Here is a 7,691-nt window from a genome sequence, read left to right as displayed (position 1 = left end):
AATGGAGCATCATCATCGGTTTAACCGGCGTTACTAATTTTTGTCTCAGCTCAGTCAAGTTTTAGGCGTTCAACCGGCGTACACAAATTTCAGATCATCGGATCAACCGGTGAATGTAAACTCAGTTCCAACCCTGCAATCAACCGGCGATGGAAGCGTTCAACCGGCGAGTTCAATTTCTCAGCATCGGTTCAACCGGCGTTCAGATGCATATTTAATGGAGCCTCGGGTTAACTACACCGACGAAATCAACCGGCGTTCAAACCCTACTCGTCGGATCGACCGGCGTTAAAGAATTTTGCAGGGCCCACTTGTCATATATCTCTTGACCCCGCGCCGCCGGCCTTTCTTCCTCTTCAGTTTCCCGACTCCTCGCCGCCATCCTCCATCGCCGCCGCCGCTCCACGCTACTCCACGCCGCTCCACGCCGCCATTGCCGTGCGCCGCCGACGTGCACCATCCCCGCGCACCCGCGCCGCCGCTCTGCGCCGCCCAGCGCTGCCCGCACGCACTCTGCGCCGCCCGCGCGCGCTGCTCGTGGCCGCCGTCGCCCACTGCCGCGAAATCGCGCCGCCACCGCAGATCCTCGCCACCACAGCTCCACGACAGCAAGCTCCTGCCATCCCACACTGCACCACTCAATCCCACGCGCCAGCACGCCATCCACCTTTGCCATCCGCAGCGTGCACACCAAGTGTTCGACGCTTTGCCGAAGCCGCATTCTTGCACTGCTTTCGTGTCGCATTCGTGTTTCCACACTCCCGCGTCACACTTTAGCCACCGTGAGTCGAGATGGGTCGCGAGAAGAGAAAGGGGAAGGAAGTTGTGGTCGAGAAGCCCGCTCGCAAGCGGACTCGTGCAGAGAAGGAGGCCGAGAGGGCCGAGATGGTGGCCAAGGCCGCCGAGGAGCAGGCATCAGGCCGCGCTCGTCCGTTCCAGATCAGGGAGGACCCCAGAGGCAGAGGCAGAGGCAGAGGCAGGGGCATGGGTAGAGTGAGAGGTGCCAGGGCCACCAGAGCCGCAGCAGCAGCAGCAGCAGAGTCAGATCAGTCAGATACAGCTGCAGATTCTGACTCAGAGGCAGCACAGTCAGAGGGGCAGAGTTCTCCACAGCAGTCGTCTGAGAGAGGTTCCCCGGCAGCGACAGAGCGTCGCACTGGACCGAGGACTCGGGGAGGACACCAGCCACAGGAGCCCCGCAGGTCAGCAGCAGCAGCAGCAGCAGCTCGCAGAGCCGAGGCCCTAGAGGCCGAGCACGCAGTGTTCCGTATGGACACTGTTGTGCGTCTGGAGCCAGGTGTGATGCTCCAGAACTTGACCTGAGCCAATGCGGCCAAGGTCAAGAGGCTCAGGTGGAGTGTTGACGAGGAGGTCTGGTTCCCAGTGACCCGAGGACAGCAGAGTCGACAGGAGGTTCTGGACTTTGCTACAGGCCAGCTTCTACGAGACTTTCCAGCGGAGGGGCCACCGGATCTTTCAGCACAGGGTTCTTGACTGGGTCTCACTGAGGATAGCCGCAGGGGGAGCAGATGTGAGAGCACACTTTGCTCACTTCAGAGGTCTGCCCAGACTGCTAGAGATGGAGCAGAACCGTTATATCGAGGACTGGGTCAGAGTGTTCTATGCTACAGCTTGGATAGCCCCCGAGCGCAGAGCCGTGCACTTCATGTTTGGAGGGCAGGACTTTGGTTTGTCGAGGGCGACCATTGCTGGTATTCTTGGAGTTGACCTGGTCGACGTCTCGCTGCACGAGAGGGTTTACGGGGACTCAGATCCACCCCGCAGGGCGATGGTTGGCGGGATTGCTCCTTCTCTCGAGGCGATCACTCAGTGCTTCCGCCAGCCGTTCCCAGCCTCTTACGCCAGAGTGCCGAGCTTGCTGACCCCAGAGGCTTACGCTGTTCACATGGCACTCCGGAGGACTCTGTTACCGAGGAGTGGCTACCCAGAGGGGTTCACAGGTTTGCAGCAGCTCTTGCTCCTACACATCCTCACTCACGAGCCATTTGATATAGTTGATTTTATTTTGGCTGAGATCGAGGATGTGATCACAGACGGGATGGGTGTGGTGCGACAGTTTCCCTATGCACACTGGATCAGTTACATATGCTCTATGATAGTGCCAGCAGAGTCACCCATCAGTGCCCCTTACCGTCACGACGAGGCTCCCAGGTTCCCTGTCTACCGACCCACAGCTCCACAGGACAGGAGGAGGGGCAGACACGCAGATAGAGCAGCGATGGCTCGACTGTCACCGGAGGTTCAGGCACGAGTGGCAGAGGAGGATGAGGCACTCCTAGCAGCAGAGGCACAGCTTCCCGGGGGAGATGATGAGATTCACTGGTCTGAGCTTGAGTCAGACTCCTCCGACGACTGTTGAGTACTTTCCTTCAGCTGCCCCAGCCAGTCACGATCACGAGGCAGGAGGTTCAGGAGAGCCAGCTCCTCCGACTTCAGCAGCTGCTACAGTCTCTGAGTCTCAGGTGACTCAGCCATCCGAGCTCACTTCACTACTACAGCAGCTCGTGACCCAGCAGAGGGAGGACAGGCTTGCACAGGAGGAGGCCAGGAGAGCTCACGAGGCTCAGCTTGCTGCTATACAGAGAGAGGCCGCCCGAGAGCGGGCTGCGACCGAGGAGCGTTTTGTCGGGCTTATCGACAGAGTTTCACAGAGGACAGACGCTCAGTTTCAGCAGATGCAGCAGGGGATGATGGCGATGTTTGGGATGATCTCACAGCTTTACTCTCACACCGGACTCGCCCCGCAGCAGCCAGGACAGCCAGGCCTTCAGGGTGTTGGAGCACCTCAGCTTGCCGTCACACCAGCTCCTCCTCCTCCAGCTCCTACTGCAGCCCCAGCTACTACAGCGACACCGGAGACCACGTTCTCGATGTCAGCACTCTTTGGGTCTGCCGGTCGTCCGCTCTTTTCACCACTGCCGGCGACCACACTCTTTCAGGACTCACCGTCAGCGGTTCAGTCGGTCGCCCTCCCTTCCTCACTTCAGGCAGCACCTTCAGGGGGAAGGAGCAGTAGAGGAGTCCCTGCTTCCACAGTCGACGCAGCCGGCAACCTCAGCAGTCACCTCTTCAGATATTGATACTTCTTCTGCTGACCCGGTTACGACTTCTACGGATCCTCTACCAGGCAGTGCCAGCACGAGAGCCTCCACGACAGTTACTCCCCCAGTGAGCTCAGACCCAGACCAGCAGCTTCCGTCTGTCACCGAGGGTGAGAGTTCTCCGTCCGACGACGACGACCCGGACCGCTTCGTCGCCGTACCACGACAGCACGACCCGTAGCTCGCCTTTTGGTGCTTTGATGCCAAAGGGGGAGAGGTGTTAGGGGGAGCACCAGAGTTAGGGGGAGGGTAGAGCTAGAGAGAGCTCGTAGTTATCAGGACTTTGATTCTTTGTATCACATTTGGTGTTAGTTCATGGATATGTACTTTTGTCGCTTGAGTATGCCGTGCTTTGAGACATATCTATGAATTTCGTTTGAGCCGTTGAGCTCTTTGGTCCTTCTTTTCGAGTTCGCTTGTGTTTATCCTGCTTTATCTTTCTCGCTCTCTCGTCATTTATGTTTGTGTTGTCATCAATCACCAAAAAGGGGGAGATTGTAAGCATCTAGGCCCTCAAGGTATGTTTCGGTGATTAATGACAACCATTATTGTGACTAATGAGTTTGTGCAGCTTAATAGATCATTATCGCTCATTTGGTCATATGTCAAAAGAGGCCCCTCAATTTCATTATTCAAAAAGGCGATCTCGGTATTCAACTCAATTTTATGTCAAGACTAAGGATCTTTCTAGTCCTAAGTGTCATAAGGTTGAGAAGGACACTTAGGTTAGTATAGGTTTTATAGTTTTGTAGTGATCGCACTATTAAGAGGGGTTAAGGCTAAGTAACTTGAGCATGGACATGATCATTTGAAAATGGATGCACACTATGGTCACTCAGGTTTCTAGAAGTTCAAATAAGTGGTTCTCAAACTATATCTCAAGAATATTTGGATTTCATTCAAGACTCAAATCAGAAAAGACAAAATCAGAAAAAGTCTATACACCGGTTTAACCGACGCTCTCAATTTTCTATACGTCGGTTAAACGAAGTCAGCAGAGTCTGGACAAATTCAATACACCGGTTAAACCGACGTGTTTGAATTTAACGTCGGTGCATTGGTCCAGAGTTGGTTTTTCCAGGGAAATTCAAGTTCTATTCACCGGATTAACCGATGCTGTTTGAATCAAGACGTCGGTGCAATTGACCAGTGAGATGGTTTTTCAGAGGAATTTAAAAGTTGTACTCACCGGTTAAACCGACGATAGGTTTGAGTTAACGTCGGTGCAGTTGTCCAGAGACTTGATTTTTCAGTGGTTCAGTGGACAACTACACTCACCGGTTAAACCGATGCTACGTCGGTTAATCTGCCCCAGTTGTAACGGCTAGTTTTCAGAAGAGGCAGTTTACATTCACCGGTTAAACCGACGATGACAATGGGGGGTACGTCGGATTAACCGGCGCTACGCAGTTTTCTGGCAGCTTTTCTCCAACGGCTCTATTTGTGTGAGCTGCCTATATATACCCCTCATCCAATGGGTCATTTCGCCCACTCTTGACACCAGGCAACATCCAAACACTCATACCATAGTCAAGAGCCACCTTGAGCTTCATCATTCACATACTTGTGCATTCAATCAATCAAGAAGCAAGATTAAGGACTTGAGTAGAGAGAAGCTAGTGTGCATCCGTTCTTGGTGATCGGTTCTTGCTCAAGTGAAGGCCTTAGCTTGTTACTCTTGGTGATTGGCATCACCTAGGCGATCTTGGTGATCGAGGTGTTTCTCGCGGAGCTTGCCAAGGATTGTGGGAGCCCGGAGAAGAAGATTGTACGTGGCTTGATCTCCACCACGCCGGGATGGTGAACGGAGACTCTTAGTGAGCGCCCTCGTCTCGGTGACTTGGGAGGTGACAATACTCTTTGTGAGTGTCACAACGTGGATTAGGGGTGTGTGCCAACACATCGATACCACGGGAAAAAAATCCGGTTGTCTCTTGTCCATTCCTTTTATTCAAGCATTTTCTTTCATGCAATTTACTCATGTGCTTGACTTAGAGATCATAACTTAGCTCTACCTTGCTAGGCTTTACTTTGTTTTAGCTCTCTTAGCTTGTGTTAGTAGCTTAGTTATCCGGTTGGTGAATTGGTGCCCTACTAGCATTGCATAGGATAAGGTTGCTTTACTTTGTTTTAGAATTTGAAAAAGGCCCAATTCACCCCCCCTCTTGGTCCATCGATCCTTACAGCTTCAAGTGCCAATCTTGTTCAGAAGAACAACTCCCATAAGAACAAGAAAAAGCCACCGCAGAACCAACCAAAGACTAAGAAGACAACCACTTTTAAGAAGAAGAAGAAGACGGGAGCTTGCTATGTGTGTGCTAGTACGGATCACTTTGCTGCAAAGTGTCCGAACCGCAAAGGCAACGACTCCGCCAACATGGTTATTAGCGAGCCTGGAGGAACTTCGGGGTACGGTAATTTATTACCTACTGTTCTTTCAGTCTTTGGTTCACCCGAGTGGTGGGTTGACACTGGTGCTAATATTCATGTTTGTGCTGATGCTTCTTTGTTCTCTTCGTACCAGACCGGCGGGACTTCCTCCTTGTTGATGGGGAACGGATCACATGCGCATGTTCTTGGTGTTGGTACGGTAAATCTGAAGTTTACTTCGGGGAAGACCGTGCAGCTGAAGAACGTGCAGCATGTCCCCACCATCAAGAAGAATTTAGTCAGCGGCTCTCTACTGTGTAGAGATGGTTTCAAATTAGTCTTTGAGTCCAATAAATGTATCTTGTCTAAGTTTGGTACTTTTGTTGGAAAAGGTTATGAAAGCGGAGGTTTGTTCCGTCTTTCTTTGTCAGATGTTTGTAATAAAATTGCATACAATGTTATTAACGTTGATGAAACAAATGTTTGGCATTCGAGGCTTTGTCACGTTAATTTTGGTTGTATGATGCGCTTAGCTAATTTGAGCTTAATTCCAAAGTTCACTTTTGTCAAAAATTCTAAGTGTCATGTATGTGTTGAATCAAAACAAACTCGTAAGCCTCATAAGACCGCGGAGGCAAGGAGCTTGGCACCCTTAGAATTAATTCATTCCGATTTGTGCGAAATGAATGGAGTGTTGACAAAAGGTGGTAAAAAATATTTCATGACTTTGATTGATGATAGTACTAGATTTTGTTACATCTATTTGTTGAAGTCAAAAGATGAAGCTTTACACTACTTTAAAATCTATAAAGCTGAAGTAGAAAACCAACTTGAGAGAAAGATCAAAAGAGTTAGGTCAGATCGTGGTGGCGAGTATTTCTCAAATTTATTTACTTTATTCTGCGAGGAACATGGTATTATTCATGAGAGGACGCCTCCCTATTCACCTCAGTCAAATGGGGTTGCCGAAAGAAAGAACCGCACTCTAACGGATTTGGTTAACGCCATGTTAGATACAGCGGGACTTTCCAAGGAATGGTGGGGTGAGGCTATATTGACTGCATGTCATGTCCTAAACCGTGTTCCTACAAAGAATAAAGAGATAACTCCTTTCGAGGAATGGGAGAAGAAAAGGCCAACACTGTCATACTTACGTACATGGGGTTGTTTGGCAAAAGTGAGTGTGCCAATAACCAAGAAACGTAAGCTTGGACCTAAAACTGTGGATTGTATCTTTCTAGGTTATGCTATTCACAGCGTTGGATATAGATTTTTAATAGTGAAATCTGGAGTACCTGACATGCATGTTGGTACTATAATGGAGTCCAGAGATGCTACATTTTTTGAAAACTTTTTTCCCATGAGAGATGAAACAAGTTCATCTAGGCAAGAGTTCATCAAGGATGATGGCTCTGCTGAGCCGATAGAACACAATGAACATACACTTGTAGAAAATCCTGAGGAGGATAACAATGATGCTCCGAGAAAGAGCAAGAGACAAAGGACTGTAAAGTCTTTTGGTGATGATTTCATTGTATACCTCATAGATGATACACCCAGAACCATTGAAGAGGCATATTCATCTCCTGATGCTGACTATTGGAAGCAAGCAGTAAGGAGTGAGATGGATTCTATTATGTCTAATGGAACCTGGGAGGTCGTTGAACGTCCTTATGGATGTAAACCGGTTGGATGCAAGTGGGTGTTCAAGAAAAAGCTTAGGCCAGATGGTACTATTGAAAAGTACAAGGCTAGGCTTGTGGCCAAGGGTTATACACAAAAAGAAGGAGAAGATTTCTTTGACACTTATTCACCAGTTGCCCGATTGACCACAATTCGAGTGTTACTTTCCTTGGCAGCCTCTTATGGTCTTCTCGTTCATCAGATGGACGTTAAGACGGCTTTCCTCAATGGAGAGTTAGAAGAGGAGATCTATATGGATCAGCCGGATGGGTTTGTATCAAAGGGTCAAGAAGGAATGATTTGTAAGTTGTTAAAATCTTTATATGGTCTCAAGCAAGCGCCTAAGCAGTGGTATGAAAAGTTTGATAGAACTTTGACCTCTGCCGGCTTTGTTGTGAACGAAGCTGACAGATGTGTGTACTATCGCTATGGTGGGGCTGAAGGAGTGATTTTGTGCTTGTATGTGGATGACATACTGATCTTTGGCACTAGCCTTAATGTGATTAAGGAAGTCAA

Source organism: Panicum virgatum, chromosome 5N (assembly GCF_016808335.1).
Source record: "Panicum virgatum strain AP13 chromosome 5N, P.virgatum_v5, whole genome shotgun sequence".
NCBI classification, from domain to species: domain Eukaryota; kingdom Viridiplantae; phylum Streptophyta; class Magnoliopsida; order Poales; family Poaceae; genus Panicum; species Panicum virgatum.
Note: the sequence above shows the minus strand (reverse complement) of the source record.